Genomic DNA, 16,800 nt, shown 5'->3' with positions numbered 1-16,800 from the left:
AAGGGAGGAAGGGGAGCTCCAGACAACACAGCCCGGCACACAACAGCAGCCTGGCCTCTCACTACGTCTTAAAGCCACAGAGAAACGTTTGCACGCACGCACGCACGCACGCACATACACAGGGAGGACATTTTGAAAATAGTGACTCTTAGTGATAGTGATCTCTTTTACTTTTTTCTTTTATTCAGCTTGATGAGATTCATCCCCAAAGTTTCTTCAGCAACTAAAGTTTGGGAATTTCTCCTGAAACTTCTCCAAATGCTACTTACAAAATAGCATTACTAGTTAATAAAACCAAGGATTTCAGAAGTTCTTTATAAAAGGCCTAGGGTAGGTACCCAGCCTGCACAACAATATGCCTGATACCAATCAACACGGAAATATTATGAAATTGTTTGTTTGAGAGAGACCCTTGAGCTATTCTGCAATGCCTCCACAACAATTCTTTGCTGTGCTTAATCATTAATTAGCCACCGAATGGTTAATGGCTCTTGATATTTGTGGACGTAAGCTTATCAGTGGTAACTGTAGCCTGTAGCATGCTCCAGTGCTCGTAGCGTGCCAGTCACACTCTGACACACACTCTGACACACACACACACACACACACACACACACACACACAATACCTGACCCAATACTGATACCATAAGGCCTCTCTCTAAGGCTAGAGTTTATAGCTTTATGGAGGAGGAACGAGCATTGTAACCAGCTGGCATGTTGACTTATTGATAGGCATTGGAACAATACTCCTATAAACTATAAGTGTCTATTTGGTGGTGTCCTTCCCTCTTCTTTCCTTGACAAAGTGTAAAAATTGAAACACTCACTGACTTTCCTTGGTCTTTGTTTTCCACTGGAATTGACTAGTTAAGCCAATTAGAAATACCAGACCTTGTTAGACAGGGCAAACAAAATGACACTGGTTCAAGGTTTTAATGAGGTAAGAAATTCAAGCAGTAGTTTGGGTGTTTTGTTGGGTGTTAGCAGCCCTGATGACTTGGGCGTTCTTTGGTGTCTTTTTTTGGCTTTGTGTGTTGGAAAGAGTAATTGTACCTTAAGTGTCCCCCTTTACGAGCAACATTAGCGTTTTCCATCAGTATGCAATTACTGGCTATTCATAAACGACACAGCTCTCCACTGAGAGTTAGTGAATGGAACAACAGAACAGACAACAACCGGCCGTTTCTGGGAATGAGAAGTGAACATGGGGCATCTATTGATATGTAAAAACCAAGGCTTGGTATGAAAAACATACCTGTGATACAATATATTAACAGGCATACACTGTCAACAATAGATCCGCTGACAATGCTAATATTATAAGCCTACACAGGGTTATTAGCTCAAGCAAACATTCTTTGAATGATTCCCAACAGAAAATTAGTTCCTTGGTAGAAGGAGGGTTTGGGATTGTTTGAAAGGCAGAGAAAATGCTGTCGGATTGACCAAGGTGTATTTTTGCAATTTATATAATACACACACGCACACGCACACACATTATTCCTCCAGGATCCAACCACTGCTGATAATGGGAGATTGCACCTATGAAAAAAAACGCCAATGATCTTCCCACATTCCCATATATATATATATATATATATATATATATATATATATATATATAAAATCTTTATCTAAACCCCAATTCGTAATAAAGACATTCCAAATAAAGGACACAAACAAAAAAATATTATATATTTTCATTGTTTATTTAACAAAAGTGGTTTATTTGACAAAAACTCAGATTCCATGTGTGCAAAAATATGTGAACCTCTTCAGTCAATAGCTTGTGGCACCTCCATTAGCAGTGATAACTAGGAGTAAACATCTCGTATAGCCAGTAATCAGTCTCTGACATCTGTTTTGAGGGATTTTTGCCCAGTCCTCCTTACAGAACTCAGCCAATTGAGTGAGGTTTGAGGGGTGTCTGGCATGAACTGCCCGCTTCAGGTCCTGCATCTCGATTGGATTTAGGTCAGAACTTTGAGTTGGCCAATCCAAAACACAAATCTTCTTTCTCCTGAGCCATTCTTTGGTAGATTTGCTTGAATGCTTTGGGTCATTGTCTTTCAGCCCAGCTTTAGCTCCTTGACTGATACTTGACGTTCTGTTCAAGAAACTCCTGGTATACCTCAGAATTCATGGTTCCCTTAATGATGTGGAGTCGTCCAGGTCCAGAGGAGGAAAAGCAGCCCCAGATCTTGACATTCCCACCACCATGCTTGATAGTTGGGATAAGGTTCTTTTGGTGGTAGGCAGTGTTGGGTTTTTGGCAAACTTAGTGGTTTTGATTGTGACCAAAGAACGGACTTCCAGAAACCTTCAGGCTTGTCCAGGTGGTCTCTGGCAAAGTTAAGACAGGCAGTTTGGTTATTTTTTGACAGTAGAGGCTTCTTCCTAACAACCCTCCTATGAATACCATTTCGATTCAGTGTACTTCTTATTGCTGAAGCATGCAGTTACCTGAGATGCAGCAAGGGAGGTCTGCAAATTTCTAGATGTTATGTTTGGGTTGGCTTTTACCTGATTTATTATTTTTCTTGTGGCTCTTGGGGATATTTTGGAAGGGCATCCACATGATTTGCCTCACAGTGGACTGATGGAGCTCAAATCTGGTTGAGATGATTTAATAGCCTTCCCCAGACTGATGTGCTCTCACTACCCTCTTCCTGATGTCCTCTGAGATCTCCTTTCCTCTTGGCATGGTGTGTTTTGCATTCACCTGTATGGGTAACACAAAACTGACCAGGTTTCTTATCTCTATTTATCAGAATCCCACCCAAACTCTTTCCTAAAGATCTCTCCTTTGATTGGTTCACTTGGTACCCAATTTACCCACCTGATTCTACTTACCTACTTGATTTAACCAATGCAACTTGGGGTTCACTTATTTTTGCACCTGCACTAATTTATTTTAATTTAGCTTTTCTACTACACGCATTATTTCCTCTAAACCAACATATGGAATTGGTAAATATAAACCTGTTATATCAGATGAAAAAAAAAAGTGGTTTAGATTAAATAAAGATTTCATGGTAAAAACAAAAAAAAATCTATCTAAATATATATATATTTATATATTCCTGACTTGAAGGAATCTCTGAAACCACAGCATGTAATGGCTATGTAATGGCTTTAATCAGAAAGCAGCCGACTGAGGTAGAGCCCGGCTCTCCGGCCCTCTCTCCCCTCCGACTACGGATGGGACGAGGAATGTCATGACATTCCCATTCTCCCCAAATGAGCTTCCCATCCCGGGAGAAAAGGGCTGACGGCAGGTCTTAATAGAGTCAGAACTGACACACATAATGACACAGGCTGAACGATTTAAGAAATTACTAATTCGGGGCTGTTCTATAAAAATCCTTACGTTTCGTCTCTGTCATCTGTTTTACCGTCCATTCAGTTGGTAGAATTTACGGCCAAACTATAGGCTACCAATGCTGTCACAGCACCATAACACAGAAACCACACTGGCCGTGTGCGTGCGCCAACGTCATGCGAGCGTTGCAAAATTCTTTAACGCTCCCATTCTATTCAATAATTTAATCCACACCATTTGCGAGCGTCTGCAAGCACCTGTTTTCCTCCACATCTGAAATAGAAACTGATTCTATTTGAGAAGCTACACTCCAAGCAATATTTTGCAAGTCCCGCCTCTCCCATCTGTTCATTGGTTTTCACGACAGATTCAGAATCATACTTCCTGCAAACAAAAATAAACCAACGTGGGTAGGTGGTAAAAGCACGATGGACGAGGAGTCGCTAATAATAAAGCTATAGAAACACATTTTCCTCTTCAAGTCAGGCTTTCAAATACTACAAAATGAAAAAAACGTTATAACCCAAGTAGGGGTACCTCATAATGACCAGGGGCACAGCATCTGAAAGTAGCAGCAACTCCTCCAGAAGGCGAGACAGAGTGCTCAATTTAAATGCACGTTTGAACTTGTCTGACGTTGTTATTTTAAGGCCGAAGTTGTCTAGGGTCTCCTTTGGAGAGTTCAGATGCAAAACTTTCCTCTTTCATAATGGACCATTTCATTGTCTTAAGTTAAAACATGTTTTGTTTTGTGTTGTCCAGGTGTGTAGTGCTATTTCTGTGTGTGCCTGGTCCGCTCACCCAAAATAAATGTTAAAATTCATGAATTGAATGAATATAAACCAGTGAAAAAAGCACACTACCCTCCCCTATGCAAAATAGAAAATCCACACAACCCACTCCCCTCCGCCATTTTGGACCACCCCTCCCTCCAGTTATTATCGATCGGACTCTTAGCCCACTCTGTTTCCTTGTGTGCGCACCCTGCAGTTCCATGATTTATGAACTGGGAAAATGCCTCATTCTAAACTTTAACTTGAGTGAATGAATAAGAATTGTTTTGACGCACAACTGCACAACACTGCTCCCTCTCTGTATTTAAAATAAGTAAAGAAAGATTAGTGACTGAGGACAATGGATAATATCCAAAGATTAGGAGCCTATTTCTGTCCTGGGGCCGAATTGTGTGGTGTAAATAATAGGTATTGAATGGTTTTTATTGGTCTGTTGGCATGCCAACAGATGGTAAACAAGGCAGCAGAAAAACAAAAGAGGCTCCTGTACACGTGGCTAGTCAATGTGTAACATGGTTGAGTGTGCCCTATGCTATACACTATGCTACATTAAGTGCTAACCTGCTCTGGGTGTGGTGCTGCTTCTGACCACTGCTAGCCTTACTTGGGGCTTTCGCTAATTGAATGACTGGCTTTGCCAGTCATGCTAGGCTAAGGAACATTAACTTTTGAGAGACCAGGCTAGATCTTTATTGGATGATAATGCTGACACATGCTATAATACAAGGATAATGGTGTATGCTCTTTGGCCTATTGCCACTTCTGTACTGTAGAACAATGTCCAACTACCCTCAATTATTTTTTTTCCACACAATCTTATCCTTGGTAACAGGAGACTTGAAGCAGCTTTTTTCTAAATTGTTTTGTTGTCTTCTAAACACACACACACACACACACTCCTAATATGCATTGAAAGGGTGTCAGAATACATGAAATAAACTACAGTATTTCAGGTAAAGAGTTACCTCATCCTTTTTATCAAAACTGATATTTCTCAACTTGCGTCTATTGGGTTTGAGACAGATATAGAAGTGTGGAGTGTGTATCATCGTCTGGTGTTGCTTGACACCACTATCTCTCCGAGACGTTCACTTCCTCTAACGCCTGTGTGTGAGGAGCCTGTTGTCATGTGAAACTGTGTCTGACAGAGCACTCTCTCAGCTCTTCCCCATAAGGAGTGGCATCCACACACGCACACACACATACAGTTATACAGTTCACACACATACGCTATATTCACTTGCTGGACAAATGCACATGTACAAATAAACCCTAATGTAAATTCACTCAATCAAATTCAGTTACAGTACCTTATTACATGTTTTGGACATGCAAAAAAGTGATAACGTATGGGGTCCTGTTAGAGCTCTAAATCTCAGTCAACATGTTCTGATAACCAGGCGAGAGTCATAAGAGGAGCTACAGTACATCACCATCAGCATTGTGTGTGTGTGTGTGTGTGTGTGTGTGTGTGTGTGTGTGTGTGTGTGTGTGTGTGTGTATGTCCTCCAGTGAAGGCGACCACTAATGAGGGCCTAGCAGAGTGACCCTGTGGTCTGTCGAGCGGGCCAATGTTCTGTGGCTGCAGAAGGTCTCACACACACCCACACACACACACACACACACACACACACACACACACACACACACACACACACACACACACACACACACACACACACACACTCTTATCAAGGAGCAGCAACATTGTGTGTATGCACATGTGTGTGTGAGTGTGTGTGTCATGTCCACCACCCCCTCATTACCCTCCCCCCCAATAGTGAAAAACAGCCCTCCAGCCTCAGTCCTACCCCAAACCCATATGGACCTACCATTAAGAGGCCTCCATCACACAACCGGACTGGCATTCAGTACACTACTAAGTATGGAGAGCATTCTCAAGCAAGTGAATCATAGTCAGTAATGCTGTGACCCTTTGAAAAGGAGAGTACTTTAGGGTGTGGGAGAGAGACATAGAATTCCATTCACTCTAAAGACAATATGGCCTACGGCCGTACCTTAAACACATTACAATGTCAGTGGTGACAAGGAGTGACTAAGCACTGTCTGGTGTAACTGGTGGAAAGGTAAACAGGCAGGTCATGTGATGAAGACACACACACATTTGTACACGTCATAGACAGGTTTAGGGAATAGGAGGAACTTCTTACTACACTTCACTGCACACACTCACACACACACACACACACACACACACACACACACACACACACACACACACACACACACACACACACACACATACACACACACACACACTCCGCGGGGGACAGTAAAAGAAACCCAGGCTGTTATTCTAGTGGAGTCTGGCTGGTTGACCGTGTAATCTCCAGGGCGGAGTACATATTGGGTTTCCAGGCATTCATTTTTTTGTTTTTGTTTTGTGATCTTGCTAAAAAGAGAGAGAAGACAAAAACACACAGGGTTGTTTTTTTCTCAGCCTGCTGCATTGTTAATGAGATGTAATGCAGTGTAATACTGTACAAGTGGTGGTTAACCTCTAAGGTCTGGGATTAAATGGTGTGTGTGCGTGTGTGTGTGTGTGTGTGTGTGTGTGTGTGTGTGTGTGTGTGTGTGTGTAAACGCATTTGTGCGTGAGTGTATGTCTGGGCTCTCGAGAGCTCCGGGGAAAAACTAAAAAGTGACTCCTCTCAGACCACGCCTAGCCTGCATTTGTTTACAGCGTTGAAGCAATGTAGCATGAATACTGCATATGATCTCACACCTTGTGCTTGGGACCTGATAACATCTGTAATTAGACAGTAACATAGATAAGGATGTATTGTATGTCAGCCCTGTCATTATCAAATGCTTTGGTCTTATCATGCTGGTAAACATATCATTACATCAACAAAGACACATGTTAGAAATATATTTAACATGACAGTTACAGACAGTTACAAACATTATCATTATTTAACAAAGGTTGATCTCTTGTAAAAAGTTAAAAAATAAAATAAAAAAAATGTACACACACATACAACTCACACAATACAAAACACAGTAAAATATGAGACATTTACTACCGTGAAGAGCAATCATGTTCTACTAGGCCTACTGCCAGTGTACAGGGCTACTCTCATCTCCATAACAACTGTCCAAACTTGCATGAGTGCTACCAGGGCTGGAGGAGGTAGTATCAGGAGGACAGACACACACGCACGCACACACACACACACACACACACCGCAGACAGACAGACACACGCACACACACACACATGCACGCACACACACACACACACACACACACACACACACACACATACACACAGCACCTGCACTCCCACAGAGGTCCGAGCGACAGGACAGCCCAGCCCCCATCGCCTTCCTCTCCCTCCCCCAACCAGGCCCTGTCAGCGGGGAGGGAGGGAAGAAGGAGGGAGGGGAGTGATTTAAAGTCTTCTCTCCTGGGTGAGGGCAGCTGGCAGGGCCTGTGGAGGAGGTGGGAGTACAGGCAGAGGAGTGAGTGATGGAGGGAGGGAGGAGCGGGTTGGAGGGGGACAGAGGGAGGGGGGAGCTCTCCAGCTGAGGCAGCAGATCCCTACTAGAGGCCCTGTGCCAATGTCAAGGTGTTGAGTGAGTGGAGGGAGGGAGGAAGGGAGGGAGCGGAGCTCCAGACAACCCAGCACAGCACACAACAACAGCAGCCTGGCCTCTCACTACAGTAGAGTCCTGTCTTAAAGCCACAGAGGAATGCGAGTGCACCCCCCCCCCCTCCCCCCCAATGTACACAAAGCCTAAAATACACAATGCCTTAATACAGAAAAAACATGCAGAAACTTTGTGACACAGTGTGCACTCAGACCTTCTAGGAAAGCAAGGTCTTGTTACTCACAAGGGTGAGAATTTTCTTCTTGTCAGCTGAGAATGACAAGCAGGCAGGCAGGCAGGCTGGCAAGCAGGCAGCCCCATAGGCCAATTCCTCCATCAGTCAGAATAGCTCTTTTGTGCTGTTATTGCTGAGATGGCCCTTGACCCCCAGACGCTCCCTGTTTGGCCACTGTGGACTGGTGGGAATGACCCCTGGGCAACACTGGCCTCACCCTGAGCTCTTCTCACACCACTCTGTGTGTGAACTCATTGACCTCCAACACCAGCGATTGCAAATGCTACACACTCAAAGGAAACGTACTATGAGACTGCATGGCACATATATTTGCATTGGAAAAATCTATCTCTCTTATTTAAATGGGTAGAGAATTCACACACTGCCTCTACTACCAGTCTATTGGCTTGGTTGTATGACTAGACCTAGGCCTACAGTTCTTTTCTATCCATTTTATGACATTTGCGGAGTGGGAACTGAATCTTGTTTGCAGTAGAGAGTTCATTTGTCCATAAACATAAGAGATGTGTCACACTTCATTTCTTCCTATCGGGTATCATTAGGCCTGGAGGAACAGAAACCCCCCACCCCAGCCCCATTTGACTCATGCCCATAAAATCATTACTCATTAGCGAGAAACATTGTGCTACCATACAATGGAATAATAAAAAGCTTGTTAAAAGCATAGAAGCTGACACCATAAAAAGTCAATTGGAAAAAAGGGCTTTCTGATGCTTGGGCATTTTGTATGGGATGGAAATACAGAAATAGAAGAAGTAGAGAGAAAGGCAGCATGGTTTAGTATGGGTATGTAGGAGTGCCCTCACTACCACACAGCCTCAGGGTCCTTCTGTCTGGGCAGAGCTCTCCAGTGGGCAATGTCTTGAACCACAAGTGGCCCAGTCAACTCTTTACACATCCATAAACGCGCCTGCATTGGTAACAGGTAGTTAAAATAATTCCATGATCTGAGGGGGGCTTGCCTTCTGTATTGCCATGTTGGAGTCAGGAGTGCTGGCATCAATGGTATAGGTGAGACACGCACGCACGCACACACGCACACCAGAAAAACTCCTGCCGTGATGGAAAAAATACCCAAGGTAGTTATAGGCTTAGCAAGCGAATGTTTTTCGATCTTTAGTGTGCCTTACGTAAGCTAAATGCATGTTTCGCTCATCATAGTTCTTTATAAAAGGAGATTTATAGCTTTTTATGGGTTTGCGTAAGGCGAGTTAAAAGACTGACACACACTTGTAACACGTACACCCTGTATACTGTATGCTGAATGTACCCTAGTCACAGCTAGTTAACAATGACATTCACACTCATGGCCTGTGTAGTCATTTCCACAGCTAGGTATTAATGGTTCACATTTTATCCTCCTGTGTAGTAGACTGATTTAACTGATTTAATAGGGCTCGAAAGCGGGGTGGCACCAAGGGTACTTAGTGCTGAGTGTCAGAAACACTATGGGACAAATAAACACAGGCCTCTATTTCATTCTCAGCATACTGACCCCTTCATAACCTTTTTACAAATCCCCCCCCCCCCCCCCCCCCCTCCACTTCTCTACTACTTGGACCAGTCTGCATATAGGAGTAACAAGGGTATGAGGAACCAGCAGGGGGGTTCAGACTGAGACAATAAAATATATATGTAAAAATATAAACTGGAGGGCCTTGCTAAGCTTCGGGCAATTAAAAGGGAAATGTAGCGTGGAGGGTATTTACGTCCGAGAAGCAGGCCCCACAGCGGGTGCTTACTGTAGAAAGACGGAGAGAGAGGAGAGGAGAGTGAACTATGGGAGAAAGGGAAGGGAAAAAAACGAGTAGCCTAGACGTGAGACAGTGGCCGACCCGTACAGATGATTTAGATGCTGTGAGTGAGATTGCAGAGCTGTGCTCCTCAGGGCATGGGAGCAGAGAGAGAGACTAGCAGACTATAGCGGCAGCACAGACTGGCCGTCTCTGAGAATGCGGTGAAGACCCAGTCCGCAGTGAAATTAGAGAGTGGCGCTCGCTCGCCCGCTTGGAGACACAGAGAGAGAGAGAGAGAGAGAGAGAGAGAAAGAGAGAGAGTGTCTGGAACCTGCCACAGACTGCATCCCAAGCACACTGCCTTTGATTTACTGGGCTACTGCAGTAGAAAGTACACCCGTGTTTCCTCTGTCATTGAATAGGCGGGCTGCCCCCCCCAGTCTACAATCACCAGTGACATAAAGAACCTGGGGCGTTACAGGATTTGATCGAACTAGATAACCTTAGAGAAGTGTGTGTGTGTATGTGTGCATGTGGATGCCTGCAAACATATGTGCTGGGCTAGTCTAGACATGCCAGGGTTATAGCCCCTGAAGCCTCTGTGTTAGAGGCTTGTCTGCAGTGCATAGCAGCGCGGTACAGCTACAGCTCAGTACAGTACAGTCGAGTGTGTGGCCGTGGCTGGCGGACGGCTTCCTCTGCCAAGTTTCCTCTCTTTGTTTAGTCCATGCTGGTCAGTCTGGCTCCCTGGCCAGCACTGCAGCCAAACACACATATATCAACACACAGCCTCTAACAACAGGGCCAGGGTGCTCTCAGGGCAGCCCTGCCGCCAGCCCCCTGAGTGGCAATGGGGGAGAGGAGAGACGGTAAGCGGGGGGGGGGGGGGGGGGGGGGTAACTCTGACAGAGGACTGAACTTTAACCACAAGCGGGGAGGGCAGGGTGGATGATCGAGACCGCTTTAAGGGGAGTACTTAAGTAAGGGGAGTACTAGTGGGTACACCTAACCGCACACATACTCAAAGTCTGTTGGATCCAGCAGCACCATAGAAACTACATGTGTATACCTCAATAGAGTTTAATTTAGATCTGGATAAAAGCTCAGGCTTTTCCACCACTAGACAATCTCTCCTATCCCATCCTCCCTGATGTGGAGGTAATGGTAATGACTCTGTTCCTGTTAGGTAGTAGAGTGAGTTATGTTGTTGTGGATGTGCCCTGCGGTGAGATTGAGAGAGGCCTGAGCCGGATGGAATACAGTGGTGTGTGTGTGTGTGTGTGTGTGTGTGTGTGTGTGTGTGTGTGTGTGTGTGTGTGTGTGTGTGTGTGTGTGTGTGTGTGTGTGTGTGTGTATGTGTGTGTGTTTACCAGGTCCCCGTCACCAGGGCCAGCAGCCACGACCAGTCTAAACACACACGGCTGGCCCTGTTTGGGGATGGAGGGACTAAATGCATTACAGATGGACTTCTCACAAACACAGCACACAGAGCTGGGACTGAAGTATTCCTAGTATTCAGCCTTGGTGTAATTTACAGCATACTTATCTAATTAAGATGTTATTAGTGGAAAAGAACACATTCTTCTGTACGCCTTGTACTAATATGTACGATGCATGTGATATATTTGCATTAATATAGTGCACAGCGGCTAACCACAGCCCATGATTTATGGCCCATATACTTTGAGTAACGCAAATAATGATGTCCCATACAGACACCTTACTGGGCATGTCTGGAGGGTGCATTAGGGGCTGGGTTTATATACTGAAGCCTGCTGAGGTTTGTGTCCTTACCTAGTGTCTTTAGAAACACAAATGAACTTCTAATCAAATGACCTAATAGTGTTGCTAGTGCGTGCTTTGAGTGTTTTTCCATGACAAGGAGGATTAACAATATGTAGTCTACGGACATGTAGTCTACAGATTTCAGTATAAGCATCCACAGTGGTTCTTAGGGCTTGTTCTGAACCCTTTAGTTGGTGCTCACGGTCCAAGCTTGTTGTTTCTGTATTTTTCATTGACGCATTTGACACGTCATGAACTGCCATGCATCTTTGTTCCCTAATCACGGCAGGAGAATTCTAGTCAGCGAACTGCCTCTTCCTTTTCCTTGTGTGTGTGTGCTGTTTTGTCTCTATGGTATAAATCACTGTCTAACCCTGTACAAAACCCAGGGAATTAAGAGAATATTACTCACCGTTGTGCCACTCAGACGCTTCAAAACCTTCAGCCGGGAAAAGATAAATGCACATAGAACTGACATGCTGACAAAACAGGGACAAGGAGAACTCTGGCCCTTCACAGCTCATTGTGTGTGTGTGTGTGTGTGTGTGTGTGTGTGTGTGTGTGTGTGTGTGTGTGTGTGTGTGTGTGTGTGTGTGTGTGTCTATGTCTGTGTGTGAGATAGAGTGTGACTGTGACTGTGTGTGTGTGTGTGTGTGTTTGTATAAGTGTGTGCGTGTTCGTGTTTTAATGCACGCGCATGTGTGTGTGTGTATTACAAATAGTGGATAGTGTGACGCATCCAAACACAAAAGTAGTGTGGTTGGAGACTGACCAAAAGTGAGCGTAAGCCAAGGGAGGACACACACACACAGACACACACACACAAACACACACACACACACACACACACACACACACACACACACACACACACACACACACACACACACACACACACACACACACTGACAGCCGTACACGCTGAGGCATTATACTTGATTAATAATTCCTCAGGGCTATTGGGAAAGTTCCTATTCATAGCTGCCATAACACGACTCTTCTCTCTCTGTGTGTTTGGGGTTTCTATTAGGAGTGACAAGTAAGTGATGCAACTCTGAGGTTTCTCTCTCTTTCTCTCTCCCTCTCTCTCCGTCTCTTAGTCTCTCTGTCTCTTTCTCTGAGGTTTCTCTCTCTCCACGCCCCCTCTCTCTTCCTCCGCTCTCCCCCCTCCTCTCTCTCTCTTTCTTTATCTGTCTAAGAACTACAAGCTCGGTTGGTCCAAAATGTTCTCTGCATGTTATAACACATAGAAAGTGTAATAAAATAACCATCCTATTCAAATGTTAATCAAGAATCTCTTTGTTGCTATCGCTAACAGTCAAGCCATGGGAATGTAGTAGTTTACATATAAACTCAAAACCCATTTTCCCCTGTTTGTTGATATGGATGACACTGAAGAGTAATTTCTCACTCATCAAGATCATATTTTGAGGGCAATAAAAATATTTAAAAAAATACTCTCTCAGCATAATAAAAGATGTCTCTGTGCAAGATCCACAGCTGCATGGTGAAGACACTGGGCCCCAGGAGAGTGAGTCAGTGTGAGAAGTGTGTCTGTCTGTCTGTCTTATCTGTGTGGGCAGGCTGGTTTAGACAAGGAGAGGGCCAAAACAATGAGACAGAACCTGGCTGGCAATGGAGCATAGTGGATACTCAGCGGAATGTGCCAAGGCGTGGAGGGTGGGTCAGTGGGTTCATCCACCTGTTACCCGAGGGGCACTGAAAGGACACCCCCTCCCCCCTCTCAGCTCAACAGGTGTGCTGGCCTTGGCCCCCATGGACCCATCAAAACAAGATGTGGAGATGGATTGGGGGTGATCACAGAAAAAACGCAATTATCGTAAAAGTTGCTTCGGGTATCGCATCGTTTTGCTGTTATTTATTTGGTTCTGCTGTTGAGAGATGGTCAGTGTTGGTAACGCATGACAAGTCATGCGAACACTTTCCATTTTCGAGGCAAGGAGGTGATTTTATCCACATTGAGGCTGCACCTTACAAAAGTGTGTTTCTACTGAACGTATCTACTCGTTAGGAACCTTCAGTGTCACTTAACATTTCTTGATAGTTGATAGGTTGATAGGTTGATTGTGACATGTGCAGAGGGGACAGAGAGTAGGAGGTTCTTCAATGTAGCAGGTTTATGTTACTAATCAGGAGATTGGAATCATAACATGTAGACTAAAACAAATGGGCCAGGACTCTATCTCCTAGAACTCCATATCTGGAGGCTTTCATGCTCACAAAGGTTGAAGTTTGGTTAATTTCACATATGTCCATAACAAAAGGGCTTAATAGCTGTACACTTTTACATAGAAAGTATGTACATTTAAGTGGACAAAACCTTATACACATGCAAGCACACATGCACACCCCACCACTCCACACACACACTTTCAGTTCCAGCTTACAGAGCCAGACCTTTATTAATGACAGGCTGGATAATAGTAACTGGGCAGACTCGGTGTTGCAAAAATCACAAAAACTAAAAACTAAAACGAAAATCTTTACTGGAGGTACTCACAGGAGATATAGGCAAATACATTGAATGAAACTCAAGACAGAGCAAAGAGCAACAGTAGGGCATGCTTAAATAGCAGGTAACAAATGAGGCACAGGTGTGGCCAATTAACTAAAGGAAACAATGAAAACAATAAGAGTCTATGTCGGCCTCTGGCAACGAGTGGAGGGAGCAGCAGGCTCAGGAGCATCCCTGACAGGTTTGGATACCTGGATGTATGACAGATTCTTGTGATCTGTCCAGACGATGAAAGGATGCTTGGAGCCCTCCAACCAGTGACTCCACTCCTCCAGAGCCAGTTTGACTGCTAACAGTTCTCTATTCCCAATATCATAGTTATTGTTAGCAGGGGTCAGACAATGGGAGAAGAAGGCACAGGGATGCAGCTTGTTGTCATTGGAATGCTGGGACAGGACAACTCCAACCCCCACATCAGACGAGAGAAGCTCAAAGGCACTGGACATCAGCGGGAGGGGTTAGCGGTTCTTCACAGTCATGTTGTTGAGACGATCAATGTCGATGCATGGGCAGAGACCTCCATCCTTCTTCCCCACGAAGAAGAAGCCAGCACCAGCAGGAGACGTGGAGGGACGGATGAAACCAGTATCAAGGGCATCATGGATTTATTACTCTATAGTAGCCGTCTCAGGAGCAGAGAGTGAGAAGATCCTTCCCCTGGGAGAACAGGAACCAGGAAGCAGGTCGATGCCGGGGAAGAGATGTGGCCCTGTTCTTACCGAAGACTTCAATCAGATCAGTGTATCCAGGGGGAACTTGGGACAATACGGTTGGGACTGGAGACTGGAGAGGCTGAGGAGAGGGTCTGGGGAAGAGGCAAGTAGCATGACAGATGGATCCCCATCAGATTACAGCATTTAGGAACCAGTCGATGTGTAGATTATGGCGGGTCAGCTAGGGATGGCTCAGAACCATTGGGACCTCAGGAGAGTGGATAAGGTGAAACTGGATGGTCTCTTGATGTTGGTCCTCCATACACAGACGTAGAGGGATGGTGAGATGATGAACCCTTCTGGAACCCAGGGGTCTTCTGTCCAGGGCAGTCTGTGACAGGATGGTTAAGGCTAGTCAGGGGAATTTTGAGTTGTTTAGCTAACCCAATGTCCAAAAAATTGCCAGCCGCTCCAGAGTCCAGGAAAGCCTTGAGAGTGTGGAGTTGTTCCTCCCAGGAGAGAGAGGCTGCCAACAGGACACCAGATCCAGTAGACTTGGAAGAGATGATAGGACTCACAGGTCTCCCTCTCCTGGGCGAGTCCGGCCTTTTTTCGACAGCTCAGGACAGGAAGAACAAAAATGGTCTGGTCCTCCACAGTAGAGGCAACATCTCTCTTTCATTCTGCGATTCCATTCAGGCTGAGAGAGTCGGGTACTCCCTAACTGCATGGGATCCTTGGCTGCAGACCGAGGTGGACTTGGAAAGACTCGTTGGCACTTGGGTGATGACGTCACGGCGACCGTTCAGGGATCAGGTAATGAGGAAGTTGCAGACCGGTGTTCTCGGCACCTCTCTCGGATGGGATTATCCACTCGAATGGACATGTCAACAAAGGAATATAATATAATATAACAGTCTCTCTGGATGCCGGGTAATCCTTGATATCTTTTGAGAGTCTGTGGCGAAATGCGGTGATGAGAGCCTCCGGATTCCACCTACTCTCTGCAGTGGGAAACATGGTAGCTTGTAATCCAAAAGCCAGCGGACACTGTGTTAGAAACCCCCGACATTTACCTGGGTTACCATTCTAGCGCTCTGGAGCAGGCAGCCGTAGGTCTCTGCTTCGCCGGGTAACAGGCTTGGGATGAACGGGTGGTGGTGGGTTCGTTGCTGATGCTGCCTGACCTTGGCTCTGCTGGATGGCCATGGTGAGAGCTTGCATGTTATCTTGATGACTTGCTGGAGAAGTTGTTCATGTCTACTTACTGTGACTCCTTGGCTTGCCAGAGCGGCATGTATTTGGTCCATTTCTGCTGGGTCCATGTCTTGGCTCTGTCTTGCTGTGACGTGGTACTGGGCAGACCCAAGCTCAGAAAACAGGCAGGACTCAGTGTTGCAAAAATGTAACGAATATCTTTACTATAGGTACTCACAGGGGATACAAGCAAATACATTGAGTGAAACTCAAGACAGAGCATAGAGTAGGGCATGGCTTAAATAGCAGGTAACAAATGAGGCACAGGTGTGGCCAATTAACTCAATCAAAACAATGAAAGCAATAAAAGAGTCTATATCGGCCTCTGGCGACCAGTGGAGGGAGCAGCAGGCTCAGGAGCATCCCTGACAATACTGGCCTACTGTCATCCTGTGAGACTTTACTGAGTGGAAAAATTTGGAATTTCGATGATTCCCAATGCTAGCCATCACAAACCATCACACATGCTGACAGTACACAGTGTGGTACTGCATCCGACGTGTGTGTGTGTGTATGTGCTTGTGCATGCGTGCCTGTGTGCATGCGTGCTTATGTGCTTATGTGTGTGTGTGTGGTGTGTGTGTGTGTGTGTGTGTGTGTGTGTTTGTGTTTGTGTTTGTGTGTGCCTGGGCATCAGCCTGGCATCACATGGTGCCCGCCCTGTGTCTGTACCACCCTGCCCAGACAAGGACACGCCTGGTTACAACACAGGCCCTGCATAACACAGCTGGTGCCTATTGGCCATGCCCTACTGCACATGCTTATTTTTCCCCTTTAGTTTGTAATGGCTTTTTAACCCTAATGTCCCTCCATGGAAACACAAACACATCCCATAATCATCACAA

At 45.3% G+C, this 16,800-nt stretch overlaps 1 protein-coding gene and 1 long non-coding RNA gene across 2 annotated transcripts in view; both read right to left on the bottom strand.

Moving 5' to 3' along the window:
* Positions 1-16,800, bottom strand: part of kcnq1.2 (potassium voltage-gated channel, KQT-like subfamily, member 1.2) — a gene marked incomplete at its 5' end in the record, with an annotated part of 145,122 nt that overhangs the window by 30,951 nt on the left and 97,371 nt on the right. The gene's annotated exons all lie outside the window — the stretch shown is intronic.
* Positions 1,705-3,586, bottom strand: LOC310801936. The gene is made up of 3 exons (XR_014554127.1): positions 3,373-3,586; positions 2,526-2,724; positions 1,705-2,345 (listed from the first exon to the last, which is right to left on the bottom strand). It is a non-coding gene; the product is annotated as an uncharacterized lncRNA (long non-coding RNA).

Source organism: Argentina silus, assembly GCF_951799395.1.
Source record: "Argentina silus genome assembly, chromosome: 3".
NCBI classification, from domain to species: Eukaryota; Metazoa; Chordata; class Actinopteri; order Argentiniformes; family Argentinidae; genus Argentina; species Argentina silus.
The sequence above is the reverse complement of the archived record's forward strand: the minus strand, read 5'-3'. Positions and strand labels throughout refer to the sequence as shown.